The sequence below is a fragment of the Solanum dulcamara genome, chromosome 6 (assembly GCF_947179165.1).
Source record: "Solanum dulcamara chromosome 6, daSolDulc1.2, whole genome shotgun sequence".
NCBI lineage: Eukaryota > Viridiplantae > Streptophyta > Magnoliopsida > Solanales > Solanaceae > Solanum > Solanum dulcamara.
Window position 1 is genome coordinate 47,885,516 of NC_077242.1, and position 14,963 is coordinate 47,900,478.

Consider the following 14,963-nt stretch of genomic DNA (forward strand, 5'->3'; position numbering starts at 1 on the left):
TCAAAATTGTCCTCTTAATTAATACATATGAGAATCCAAGATATTATGTTTCTCCCTTTCAGATCGATGAAACCCTTTTAATATCTATTCTCATTAATTAATTAAATGTTACTAGTATCTAAAGGTAAATTTCCTTTTGAGTAAATAAACCTTTACTAGTAGTATACACTTATCCAAAATAAGATACACATAATATATTGGACATATTTTACTGACTCAAATAAATAGATCATGTTGGTGAATTCTATTTATCAATCATAATTTTCAATTCATATAATATATCATCTCACATATATAAAATATTGAGAATTTTCAATGACTTCAAATAAATAAACCACTTTTGTAGTAACTATTTATCAATCATATTCATATTTAATACATTATAATATATATTATGGATAAGAGAAAAAATAAGGCTCATGTAATCAACACTACGTTACAGTGATTAGCTTAAAACAAAAAAATAATTTCTTATCATGCAATTAAGCCAAGTGGCCCACCAAACTTGCCTTTTGTAATTAAAAGAAAATATAACATAGCTGCTAAACCTAAAAGTGCCGCCATTGTCCAAAAACATAAGAAGCACTATTAATTTAATTCCTTCTCGATCAAACTATTTAATAAACAAAAAAAATTATGACCTATCCGCCAACCACCAAAGGGAATTATACACTGCCGCCACTTTAATTCAATACTTGAATTAATCCAAAGGTACAAGCATTAAATTATTCAAGGCAAGGTCATTGTGTTTACCGGAACAATGCAAATAAATTCAAGTCATCAAACACAAATCAAGACCTCCCTCGGTGGCAAGGAGTGATTACCACCCCAATTGAGGACATAAATCATATTAAACATGTTTTCCTTTCATACATTAAAACGAAAGAAAAAAAAACAAAGTCATATACATAATCACACGTGTATAACTAAATTAGGTCATCTATTTAAATGCAAGTGTGGCTCTTGATGTCAATTATTGGAAAATTATATGCACAGCGGAAACATACCAGAATCATACTACTTACATAAATAATAGATAACACATACGTTTATTCTAAAACACATACGATCATTTTAGAACAAAAAAACTTTATGAAATTTAATTCGATAATCTGTGGTCGGTGGGCAAGTATTGTATAGAAAATACTACTTCAGGCTTAGGAGAACCCCTATTTATGGGGACCTTTTCCCAGTCCAAAAAGGAGAAGAAAATAGGATTCTAAGTTCTAATTAAATATGGGCACTATAGGGACCACAAAATTATCTGAGCCTCCCTATTATGGAAATAATTTAAATAATTAATTTGATATTATTCTTACCATAATAAATTACAAATCATTCTACTAGAAATTCATAATTGCACTCCTCCATTTATTTTTCAAAATTCCCCATTAAACACTTATGTAATTTCCCATATTAATATTACAGATACTAATCAATAAACTAAATTACTGACGAATTTAATTTAAAGATTAATTTCCTTTAGAGCACTGCTTAACTTATTTCATGTGTCGGATTCATAAATTTACTTGTAAGGTTTGACACGATGAAATCTTATAAGCTTCTCAAAAAGACATATCATCAATCGCTATATCGAGACATGGATTCCATCGACTAACTTATTATTTCACCAATATGAATTATTATCATCCAATCTACCATGCATATTGACCCATCTCAGAATCTCACATTTTAATAAATCAAAACGATAATTGATATATACAGATCATAATAGTTATATCAAGATTGAGAATATAAGTACATTTAACAGTTTAGAGAATATGTTTTTGTCAGTCAGTCTAAAACAACTATCTCTACTCGGTCCCGTTCAATACATACAAAATGTACTATCACAAGAAGTTGGAACTATACCGTTTTCATAATCAAGATAAATTACATATAATCTTGTGCTACAATCATGCTGATGTCTTGTCCAATTTTCATCTTAGATTGTGAACAAAAAACTTTATATTTATAAGAACCGATGATTTAATCCTTTATATATAAGCTAAAACTTTATATACTAAATTATCTACTATATAAGTAAATGGACACATAAACAAATATATGATCTATTAAAACTTTTATTAAAATTGAATAAATAATTATTTTATAATAAATACTATATCTAAACTCATAATTAATATTATATATTTCATGATTAATAATATATATCCCAACACATCCTACTAATACAAAGCAACATAAAGAATTGTCCACTACTACAAGTATGACGGTCCAAATGAAGAGCCAGAACAAAGATCACTTCACAGTCAATTCCATAAAATCAATCCCAACAAAGTGATAAGAATTAAGTATGATGCTCCAATTTTTTCTTGTCCAATTCCTCTACAAAACTTTGACCTGTTTTAATAGACCCCAGATCACTCACCCCTTTTCTACAAATATAATCAAGAAACGGGAGATAAGAATTTAAGAAGAGTCACAAAAGAAAATTGATTAAATCCTAACAAATATGAATTAAGCTTAAGTTTTAAATTTTGCAATTATAAAATCTTCGAGTGTGGCTACGATTAGTACATGATATCTTGAAATTTGATAACTCAGTGCAATGATGGTAAACAACATCAGTGGAAGGTACATTCGAGGAAATTGACATTGAAACAGTTTCGACAAAAATGGGGGGCAAAAATAAGAAAGAAATTCAGAAGAAGGGCCTAAAAACACACAAGAATTAGAAAAATATTTATTTTTGTGATCTAATTTGGACAAATAAAATCAAACCAACTATCACGACCCGCAGTCGGGTCATGATGGCGCCTACTACACCCTCACTGTAGGCAAGCCTAAAACCCCAACGGATAGAACTTTTGTAGAAGACAACAGTTTAATAATAACATAAAAATAATAAGAGGCGAAAGCCTGAAATAGTAAATACAAGAAGTGGGCCTGTCACGACCCAATTTCATAAGTCATGATGGCACCTACTATAACCCTCTAGTAGGTAAGCCAACCCGTCAACCCAGAATCTTCAAGTAATGTGTTTGAAGGCAAAAACTATATAAGAGCATTGAATTATAAAAGTAAACAGAATGAATAAGCGGAAGTAAACCAAAACATGTTTTAAACAACTAAAGATCCCTCCCAGAACCTGGAAGTCACAAGTACAGAGCTGCAACAAAATAAAATATGAGTACAAGTCCCGAAAGTGGACCAAAAAGATATAAAACAACTGGCTAGTCTCAGAAGGCAAAAGACGGGCCATCCATTCTGAAGGAGACAGAAGTGATCCAAAAACGCCAAGTTATCACCCTAGTCTCCGAATCTGACTACAACAAGATCGATCTATTTGTGACAGTAGCTGGTGCTCGGTCCTGCATCACGAAAGTAGATGCAGAGTGTAGTATGAGTACCAAGACAACAGGTACCCAGTAGGCATCATAGGCCGACTGAGCAGAAAAGGTGAAAACAATATGAAAAAGAGGAATAAGCCTAAATAGGAATCAACATAAGCATCTAAAGTAAAAAGAGTACTATCTACGAGAGCTACAGCTAACTATACCCAACTGGGCCCCCATAAACCCAGCCGGGACACTCGTACGCAAGTTAAATAAAAACTCGAACGAACCCCCATAAGTTCGCCGAGTACACAGAATAGCTACAACTACCAAGGCTAGGAACCAAGAATATGCGATGTCAGGAACCGAAGTACTGTATCATTTCCAAAACCCAGAATCTCCAAGAGTCAATCGATCTAGGGGTGACTTAGGGGTCGAGGCCGGGACTGGGACCCAGATGCTCGCCCGAATATTCAAAGTGGCCAAGGCCGGGACTGGGTACCTGGATGCTTGCCATAATACATAAGTGCGGGACTGAATACCCGGATGCTCGCCGTAATACATCGGTGCGGTCGAGGCCGGGACTGTATACCCGGATGCTCACCGTAATACATCGGTATAATCGAGGCCAGGACTGGATACCCGGATGCTCATCATACTAGCAAGTCGGCGGAGGCCGGGACTGAGTACCCGGATGCTCCCCGATAATTCAGAACGGAGGCCGGGACTGGGTACCCGGATGCTCATAGATAATTTATCCCATGGTTTCGAATATATCCTTTCCAACTAATCAACAACAGTACCGAAAATTTCCTCCACAATGTGTCAACTGATATGCCGCCAAAACTTGAACCGGAGCCAAAGCCAAACGATCATAAATTCTAGTATTGCCAACGCATCTCAAAAGTTATGACTATATCGAGTTATGGGTGGGAGTGTTATTAAGAGCAAGGGTATCGCCTAGCTAAGGCCAACTACTAGGTACTAGCCCGCTACACCATTCTACAGGGATCTAAGTCCACCGGAGCGACGCCGGGCATATAAAACAAGTTTACATCCTATACTAAGGCCAACATACTCCACAGTATCAACAACATGCTTATTCAACTCTCCTTATAATACTAACAAATAACGATAAGATACACATGCTTCTAAATACCTGAAAAACCTGATAACAAGACTAAATCATGATTTCTAACACCTATACTAAGGCCAACATACTCCACAGTATCAACAACATGCTCATTCAACTCTCCTTATAATACTAACAAATAACGACAAGATACATCTGCTTCTAAATACCCGAAAAACCCGATAACAAGCCTAAAACATGATTTCTAACACCTGAGATATACAATTAAACTACCCAACCAAAATCCCAACTATTTCAACATGCTTTCACACATTCCAACTCAATCTAAAGAAAGGTAAACCGTAGCCTACCTGTAGGCCAAACAAGCGGGCTCCAAATCACTGTGCTGGAGCTTTTCCCTTTCGAACGGCCTCGGAATGCTGCCAAGCTGTCAAAAATAGAACCACAACATCGATACGGTCGTTTCGACACTAATTTCATAATTTTTGGAAATGGACCAATTTTTGGGTCGAAAACGGGAATTGTGGGACCCACATACGAAATTCCGGATTTGACCCCCAAAACAGGTTCTAAACGTCACCCTAAGCTCAAAAATCAGATTTATAATACAATTCGGGGTGGGAAATTACGCAAGACGATCAAACAACCAAAACTCATAAATTCGGACTAAAGGACCAAAAATGGCAGCATCGAAATCAGTAGATTCTGGAAATACGAGACTCTTTCAACCCAAACAAATTTCACTATGATGATCCTTGCGAAAAACCCCACAATCTAGCCTCAAGAATCACTCAAAACGGAGTTATATTGACCAAGATACATTTTTTCAAAATTCCACAAAATTTCATTCCGAAAATGACTAAATCAGTAACTAAAAATGCATATTTACCTCAAACGAAGCTTCTCCTAGCATTTCTGAGATTACCAAGAGATTCCTCACGAAATTCTATTGAATTTAGACCCTTGAATCACCAAAATCGGATTTATATTGGTCAAGATATAACTTGTCAAAGTTCTTCAAAAATCCATTCCGAAAATGGATACTGCTGCAAATAAAATCACGATTTTTACCTGAATCGAATACTCCAAATCAGTTTTCAATCTCTCCAATGCGTTCTCCACGAAAAACCTCACAATTTTGCCTTTTGAATCACCCAATTTGGAGCTCTAGAACTCAAGAAATGAGGGTTCAAAGTTGAGGAGAAAATCTGAAAATTTTTCTGCACTGTTGCTGCAGATTTTCTGGTTTTGCCACAATTTAAAGTCTCCGAACGAACCTTCGGAATTCGTTCGGAATCAGATAAAAATAAACCAAATATGCTACCCTACTAAATTCGATATTTCGGACTCAATGGCGCATTCAGAATTCTCATACGAGGTTATTATAATAAAAAGTGGGTCCCACATCCAAGAGTCATTTTAAGTCATATTTCACAGCGGGCCTCGATATTAGTCCGGAAGTCTCAAAAAGCGAACGAAGGGTCGTTCTAGACTAAAATCAACATTCCGGAACTAACCGCGCTGTCAGAATTTTTATTCGAGCGCATTTTCCAAGAATGTTGACCAAAGTCAACTATAGGCTAAGTTTCAAAGTCAAAAGCGCCAAATAGCCCCAAACTCGTATCGATTGACTCGATAGTTATTCCAACAGTGCTACTAGCCTAATTTGGTCATTCCGGAGCTGATGGAACCATCAGAATTTGAATTCGAGATTTCGTTAGCCCAAAACTCAAAAAGTCGCAACTAAACTAATTTAGGCCTTTAAAATACCAAAATGGACTCGGGGCCTCTAAAAATTCAACCAACACTTCTTCTAGACCAAAAACCATCTCCTGAATCCAACGGAGTTGTCGGAATTCCATTCTGAGCATCGAAACTCCAAAAGTTGACCAAAGTCAAACCTTGGCTTAAAGTTCCTCAAATTCTCAACTCAAGGCCTCAAATCTTCGTTACAGCTCCAAAACTGATTCCGTAAAGTCTCCTAACCCAATTTCGACATTTCAGAGCTGCTGGAATCGACGGAATTCCGTTCCGAGATCTGTAGCTCCGATTGACCCCAAATACCACTTTTTAACACTTAAAGCTTATGAAGCTCAAAATTTCCAAGGACTTAACTTTTCATAGGATTTTCTAAAAATCAACACCCGATAACAATTAAAAATGACTCGGGGCATCTAAAGAGAGGGGTAAAATGGTCATTTTCCAAAAATTCCAAAAATGACCTTGAGGGTCATTACAGGGCCATATCAGAAATCTGTAATACGATACAAAATATACAAAAGAGGCTCGAAAGTAACCAAAAGGACAAATTGACATAGACTAATCTCCAAATCTGGTGTCACTTGTACAGGAGCTACAAAGTACTGAAAGCTATATAAACAAGAGATCTGACTCATTAAAATACAAAATATACAAGTCAAAACAAAAGAAGGAAAGCAACAAGTCTCTCTAAACTCCGGAAGCTCACCGCGATCTGAGTCTATGACAGCTGCGGGAGATCCAATGCTCACGGAGGGTGGCTCGTACTGGGAGCTGCATCAGGAAAAGATGTAGAAGTTCAGTATGAGTACCAAAACACGGGGTACCCAGTAGGCATCATTGGCCGATTGAGCTCAGTATTTAGACCTATTTATAAAATATGGAATAATAATTAGTAAAAAGAAAATGAAATTATGCAAGACACACATAAATTTTTTGGGAGTAACCCTAAGAGACGGAAAAATAAAGTTACAACCACATATAGCAAAAAAGTTATTAGATTTGCCAAACAAATTAGATAATACAAAACAAAAATTCTCAGGCTTGGTAAATTATGCTAGAAATTTTATCCAAGACTTAGGAAAAATAGCAGGACCCTTATATGCAAAGACCGAAACTAAGAATCAAAAATATTTTAATATAGAAGATATTAAATTAGTACAACAAATAAAAGAAAAAGTTAAGAATATACCAGACTTAAAAATTCTCCTAGAATCAGATTATTTAATAATCCAGACTGATGGAAGCCAGCTAGGATTGAGAGTTATTCTAAAAGCAAGACCTAATAAATACAATAATAGAAGTGAAGAACGAATATGTGCATATCAAAGTAGTAACTACAAAGAAAAAAATATGAGTAGTATAGATGCAGAAGTATTAACAATAATATATGAGTTAAATAGCTTTAAAATATATATTCTAAATAAAGACAAAATATTAGTAAGAACGGACTGTGAACCAATAGTTAAATTTCATCAGTCAATAATTAGTAAAACTAGTAGTAAGAGACGGTGGCTAAACTTTATGGATGCTATATCTATCTATAATAATATAGTTTTTGAATATATTAACGGGAAATATAATGACTTAGATGATAAATTAAGTAGATTACAACTTAAAACTAACTGATACGATGTTTTTTTAGCATGAGATCAACTGGCCAATAGCCAGCAGACAAGGTCAAGGGTGTAGCCCAGCCAGACTCTTATGCCCAGACTCTGTTAGGTAAGATTAATTTTAGACCTCAAAGTACTGTAGACATTATGGAGAGAATTTGCTTTGGTAAGTTTAATTTAATCTCCTACCCTCAGCGTAATTTATCTTTTCAAATAATACCAGAATGTACTTTAGACAAAACCCAAAAATGTTTAGTAGACAATCTATGAATAGCCCATAATAAAAAAGAAAGTAAATATTTTATCGCAATAAATAATGCTTTATGTCAATACTTTTCAGATAAAAGTTAGAGAAAATAAGTTTAAATACTATGTAGTTATACACGGCAAAACAAACGGTGTTTTCCAGACATGGATAGAAGTAGTAGACTCAATAAATGAGGTTAAAACCCCTCTTTTCAAAGATTTTAATAATTTTACTGAAGCATTAGACTAAGAGAGGAATTCTTGGGCCAAACTATTATATTTCACCAGCTCTTAGACAAAGCTCAACCCAAAATGACTATTCTAGAGCTGATGGAACTGACGAAATCTTCCGCCGACATCAAAATCTCAGAATGTTGACTAAAGTCAACTCTTTTAAGCTTTAGGCCTCAAAAATGGCCAAAGTCACTCAAAACTCACCGACCTCCTCAAAAAGCGTGCCAATCATTCTAACACCTTATAAATGCTACAAAGAAGCTACCGGGAGAAAAAAAACACTAAAAGAACACAAGAACTTGAAAAATGACCACGATGGTCATTACACAAACAACAGAGAAGAGAATAATGAGAATCATGTAAAATAAATTAGGGTTTAAGTAAAAGCTTTCATAGATTGTAATATTATAATTCTATTCTACATCAGCCAACACTCAAATGCCCAAATGTTGTGGAACCCTTGCCTTGTGCCAAGTCATCTTGTTGTGTCTAATAGGAATGAAATCGTATATAATATTGTATTCAATTGGAATAAAACTGAGTTCAAATATCTAATGAGATTTTCATAAAAGTTTAAGGGGTCATATATGTGTTTTAGCCTAAAGTAAAAATATATACAATGCATTAAAATATTTTTTAATTATGTGATCTTAATTATGCCATGTAAAAAATTAGAACTAAATAATTTCCAAAAAAGTATTTTATTAAAACGGACAATATATTAAAATGTCTTTTAATCATGTGATCTTAATTATGCCATGTAAAAAGTTAGAACTAAATAATTGCTAAAAAAATATTTTATTAAAACAGACTCGTATGTTTTGATACCAAAATTGTACCCTCTTATTCATCCATAGAGATACAAATGTTGTGGAACCCTTGCCTTGTGCCAAGTCATCTTGTTGTGTCTAATAGGAGTGAAATCGTGTATAATATTGTATTCAATTGTACCAACACTGAGTTCAAATATCTAATGACATTTTCAGAAAAGTTTAAGGGGTCATATATGTGTTTTAATATACAATGCATTAAAATGTCTTTTAATCATGTGATCTTAAATATGCAATGTGAAAAGTTAAAACTAAATAGTTACTAAAAAAGTATTTTATTAAAACAGACTTGAATGTTTTGGTACCAAAATTGTACCCTCTTATTCATCCATAGAGATACAAATTTATAGTACAGAAAAATAATTAAGTAGCAATCAGATCCCTTCCTTCTAGGAGATTTGAAAATCGAGGGATGATTTTATTTGAATTAATATCCTATACTATTTAATAACATATCAGATATGATTTATCAGATCAATTTAAATCCTACAAAATCATATTCGATCACACTTAGATATTTATAAATCAACACTCTCCCTCAAATTGGCATGTAAATATCTATCATGCCCAACCTACTTACATGAATTTCTAACTTTGGTGTAAACAAGTCTTTTGTGAAAATATCTACAATTTGCTGATTTGTTGGGACGAAAGGCATGCACACATTTTCTTCTTGAATTTCTCTTTTATGAAGTGCCTATCCACTTCAACATGTCTGTCATGTTGAATTTGATTGTGAGCAATATTTATGGCGACTCTATTGTCATAATATAACTTTATTAGTAACGCAAACGATTTTTTTCAGTTCTTCCATCATCTTCTTGAACCAAATCATCTCACGGATCCCATGAATCATAGATCAATATTCAGCTTCAACACTGCTATGGACTATAACATTTTGCTTTTTACTCCTCCAAATTACAAGGTTTCCCTAAATAAAAGAGCAATATTCTAATGTAGACCTCCTATCAATAGTAGAATCTGCCCAATCTGCATTTATAAAGCTTTCAATGCTTCTGTGTTGACCTTTTTTGAAAAATAATTCTTTTTCTCGTGAACTCTTTAAATATCTTAGGATTCTGTAGACTGCTTCTTGGTGCTCTTCCTTCGGAGAGTGCATAAATTGACTCACTAAGTGTCACGATCCAAGCCTAGGGCCTAGACGTGACATGGCAAATGAGGAACCCGAAAGTACTTCAAACAAGCCTCTTAGCATTCTTTTAGCCTTTCATAGGTAATGACGATAAATGAAGAAGCGGAAATCATAATAGTAAATATTCAACTTACACATGTCCAACAATACCTCTAACTATTAGATTTAACAGGGCTAAGACAATTCCCTAGCTCACCCTTAATCATAATAGAAGAAATACCATAGTAAAATATCTCAACATATCATAAGCTAGAAATATAAAGGAGTATTGTTCTCGGAACATGGGAACTCACCAAAAGTAGTCTTCAAACTAAGTCTCAACTAGCCACGTGGAGGAGAACGAGGAGGAGCACCGATCCCTACATGATGATATCATGTAGGCAAAAGAGTATGCGTTAGTACTTTCAATGTACTAAGTATGTAAGGATGCATGGACATTGAGGAAACATTATAACATTTATGTAATATGGAACATAATGTAATACATGTATAATAAATCATATGGATATCCTTTAAAATATTCATTTTGTGGGAAAATAACCATAATCGACATTTAAGACCATGCGAGCTATTACATGGAATCCAACATAACCCCCTACGTTGGCCGGGGAGACTACTTACCGGGTAGAACTCCGTCAACTTCATTCATTTCTTTAACTTTAACTTTAAGGGCTATTTATGGATCCATTAGCCTAAGCCTACAAGGGCTCCTATGTTGGCACATAGTTGATGAGACAAGGGGTTGCTACTAGGATTCCCTTACCGAATCCCACCTCAATGCCTCATTCGGTGCTAAGTCAATCCCACGAAATAGTTTAATACTTTAAAATATTCATAGCATATAACTTGAGAATTCAAACATCATATTCGGTAGAATAGCTCATTAAAACATTTGATAATTCAAATATGCAAGAATTGTCCGTATTGCATAAAGAATCAATCATTCATATCATTTCATAAGACTCCCTTTTAATCATAGATATTGCTTTCATAAGCATTCATTTGGAGTCAAAGCTTTCAAGTCAAACTTTATTAAAAACATAGTAAAACTTGGTGGGTTCAAATCACTTCAACTTGCAAATATGTATGTAAATAAATATACATAAATACTTTGAAATCCATTAATTAAATATCATGCTTTAAACAACCCACCATGAATTTCAAGAACCTTTAAATAGATAAATAGAGGAATTACTTGCAAACCATCAATTCATACATATAAAATTATGTCGCATCAAAATAGACCAATAATCATTAGTTTAACCATAATTTATACTATTAAGTAAAAATAAGAATTACCATAAGAAAATATTATTTGAAATCAAGAGACTTAATTGAAAGAGTTTTTGGACTACATGGGTGGAAGAACCCATAGATAAATACCCACATAACTTAGAGTAGAGCTTAAGGAAAATAAATATAATTTATCATATAATCAAAATAATTTAGACATGAGAGTGGAAGAAATACTCTCATTGAAGCCTTACATACCTGGAATCCAAAGCTTTAGTCGGAACCGAAAGACTTAATGAATACTCTTGAGTCCTAGCTTTTCTCCTCGCCGGAACGTTTTGTGTACTACTTGGAGTATATGAATCACCGGAATAGTATTTCTTCACTACTAAGAACTAAAACTATATTTGAGAATGAGTAAAGAAGTGTATAGAGAGAAGACTTGCTTGAGAAAGCTTGATGAATAAAATGAGGAAATAAGGTGGGTATTTATAAGTGGGAAAGAGGGACCTAACAATAAATAAAATAATTATAAAGAAAAATCTGAAAATTTAATGGAATATATTGATGTCATGGATGATGTTAAATGGAGGACAATTTATGTCATGAGTGATGTCAAATGTATCTAGATCTTTCCATGGTAGGTGAGATGAGTTCTTTTTAACAGAATACTCTTTTTCGGAACTGCGTTTGAATAAGATAAATTCCTTATTAGGATTTGGTGTCTTCATAAGAATTGTAGATATGGAAGTATAGTTTCATATAGTTTAAGAATCAACCAATTTGGATAAACCTACAGTGAGATATGATTTTTCTTCTATAAATACTCCTTTCCATTACAGCATCCTACCTTACAAAAATTAATTTATTTGACCTACTTAACCTCCGAAACATAAAATATGATCTTCACAAAAGTTGTAGGTAATGATCTTGTTGTTACTCAAAAATTTGAATCACCCAATTTGGATATTTCTATGAAAAGTTATGCCTAAAATATAGAGGTTGTATCATTTTTAGGCGAGAATTGAAACTTCGTATACAACGTTTTTAGGGGATATTAAATTAAGATTACAAAAAAAGTTATATCAGGTTGAGTATGTGACAAATAGATCAACTTCCATATTAATCTTTGATATTGACTTTGGTCAACTAAATTTTCTTCTTCGTTTTTGAATTTTATATTATGATCAATAGGTGTTTCAGCCGGAGGACAACCACTCATCCCTGTCTCTTTTAGAAGATCTAGTATCTACTTTCTTTGTGACATCATAATGCCTTCTTTTGATTTTGTTACTTCTATGCTAAGAAAAAAATTCAACAGGTCCAAATCTTTGATCTCGAACTCCGAAGCCAATTATTTTTATTAACTTTTTAGTTCGAGCAAGTCATCTCCTGTAAGTATGATATCATTGACATACACTATCAGGGTAGTTGTCCTTTCCTCAAGAGTGTCGAATGAACATGATATGATCTGCTTGTCCTTCAGTGTACCCTTGTTTTTTTATAAACTGAGTAAACTTTTCAAACCAAACTCTTGGATATTGTTTGAGCTCATAGAGAAATTTCTTTAGCTTGCACACTCTAGTTCCATACATTTCTTTGCGGGTGTCAATGGGACGGTTCGATCAGTTATTTTAAAAAAATAATAGCATCCCAATTTTTTGATTACTGTACAATGCATGACTAAAATTAGATTATTTAAAACAATCCCAATCATTCCGATTTTTCATCGGTATTGGTATGATTCGATCAGTTTTTGATTATTTTACCTTTTAAAGTGTCACCTCAAAATACATCATTATTTAAATATTCTTTTTATTAAATTGCTCATAGATAAACCTGTTAAAACATATGAAAACTAAAATTATAATTAACAAAATTCAACATTCAACTTTGCTGTTTACAAAAGAAATAAACTATGATGAAACTATATTTAACTTTTGCTTTTGATATTTTGTTTTACAAATCAATCAAACTGATGGCTTAAAGCCTTTATTTGGCATACATAACTTTAAATATTAGATCAACTATTGAGTTGTTATAGAATTGTAGTTCAAAACATATAAGATCAGAAAAAACCAAACAAACATGGAATTAACATCAACAAACTTTTTCAAAATATGTATGTATATATATAATGTGACTCAAAAATTAAAAGGGAGAACTTTTAAATGAAAGTACATAGTTGGGTGCTTGAGTGGAGAGTGCGTTCCTGAAGAAATAGGCAAAAATCGTTAAACTTTGTTAGTGACAAACTTTCAATGGAACTACTATGTAGCTGCAATTAATTATTTGATATAACATTATTATACTATTAATATGGATAATTGACTAATTGGGTATGAACATATGAGTCCAATGGTTGTATCCTTTATAAACTTAAAACTGATCTAATCAACTTAAGGCCCAAAGTCCAGTGGCCTAAATTATTATTTTTTATAGTGAAAAATAATTTATAAAAAATGTATTTATATTAAATTATACATATTGTTAATATAATATATATATATATATATATATATATATATATATATATATATATATATATATATATATATATATATATATATTTGCATACATGTAAGGTCATTCGGTTCGATTTGAGATTTTTTTCGGGTTTTTTTATAAATTAAAAAGACCATCTCAATTGTCCGGGACGGTTATAAGCTTAAATAAAAGTCCACGGTTATATTGAAAGATTCTATAAATCGGTTTGATACAGTTCATTCGGTCTGTTTTTCATATTCTTTTGACACCCCTACATTTCTTTAAAACCCAGAGGAGGATTCATGTAGACATCTTTAAATTTTTCGTTCAAGAATGCATTTTTCACGTCTAGTTGTTGAAGGGCCAATAAATATTGACAATGGTCGGAAGAACCCGATTGAATTCAACTTGGCAAATGGAGCTAATATCTCAAAATAGTCAATCTCATAGGTCTAAGTGAACCCTTTTACTACAAAATGTGCCGAATACCTTGCCAAGGACCCATCTAATTTAAATTTGATGGTGAACACCCACTTGTAGTCCACTAATTTTTTCCACGTGTTAATTCCATCAGTTTTCAGGTTTCATTTCTCTCAAGAGCATTCATCTATTCTAAAATTTTGTGGGAACATTCAAAATATTTTGCACATTTTACAGTATCTCCATTTCAAATAACTGAGAAAAAAAAATATATAAAAAGGGTATAAATTTTTATATGACACAAAATTTAACATGAGATGGTTTGTGACTTTTCTTACCTCTTTACGTTTGGCAATTGGAAGATCAAGGTCTACAATAACAAGAGGTAAACCAGAATTAGATTTTGGAGAATTACCTTGTATATTAGTAAGATCTTGTGGGGCGGACATTTGAATCCGATGAGAGTCCTTAGTCTCTTTTCTTGATTTTGGTTTCTTCTCATGTGTAATTCTTTGTTTGTTCACTGTTTTTATCATTAATTATATCATGAAAAGGCTCTACCGTCTCAGTTTTTCTTATTTTCATTATTTAAGT

General features: G+C 33.1%; 1 long non-coding RNA gene across 1 annotated transcript; it reads right to left on the reverse strand.

Moving 5' to 3' along the window:
- Positions 1-3,067: 3,067 nt before the first annotated feature.
- On the reverse strand, positions 3,068-6,600 carry LOC129892379 (uncharacterized). The gene is made up of 4 exons (XR_008767311.1): positions 5,464-6,600; positions 5,282-5,354; positions 4,743-4,819; positions 3,068-3,335 (listed from the first exon to the last, which is right to left on the reverse strand). It is a non-coding gene; the product is annotated as an uncharacterized LOC129892379 (long non-coding RNA).
- Positions 6,601-14,963: the final 8,363 nt, after the last annotated feature.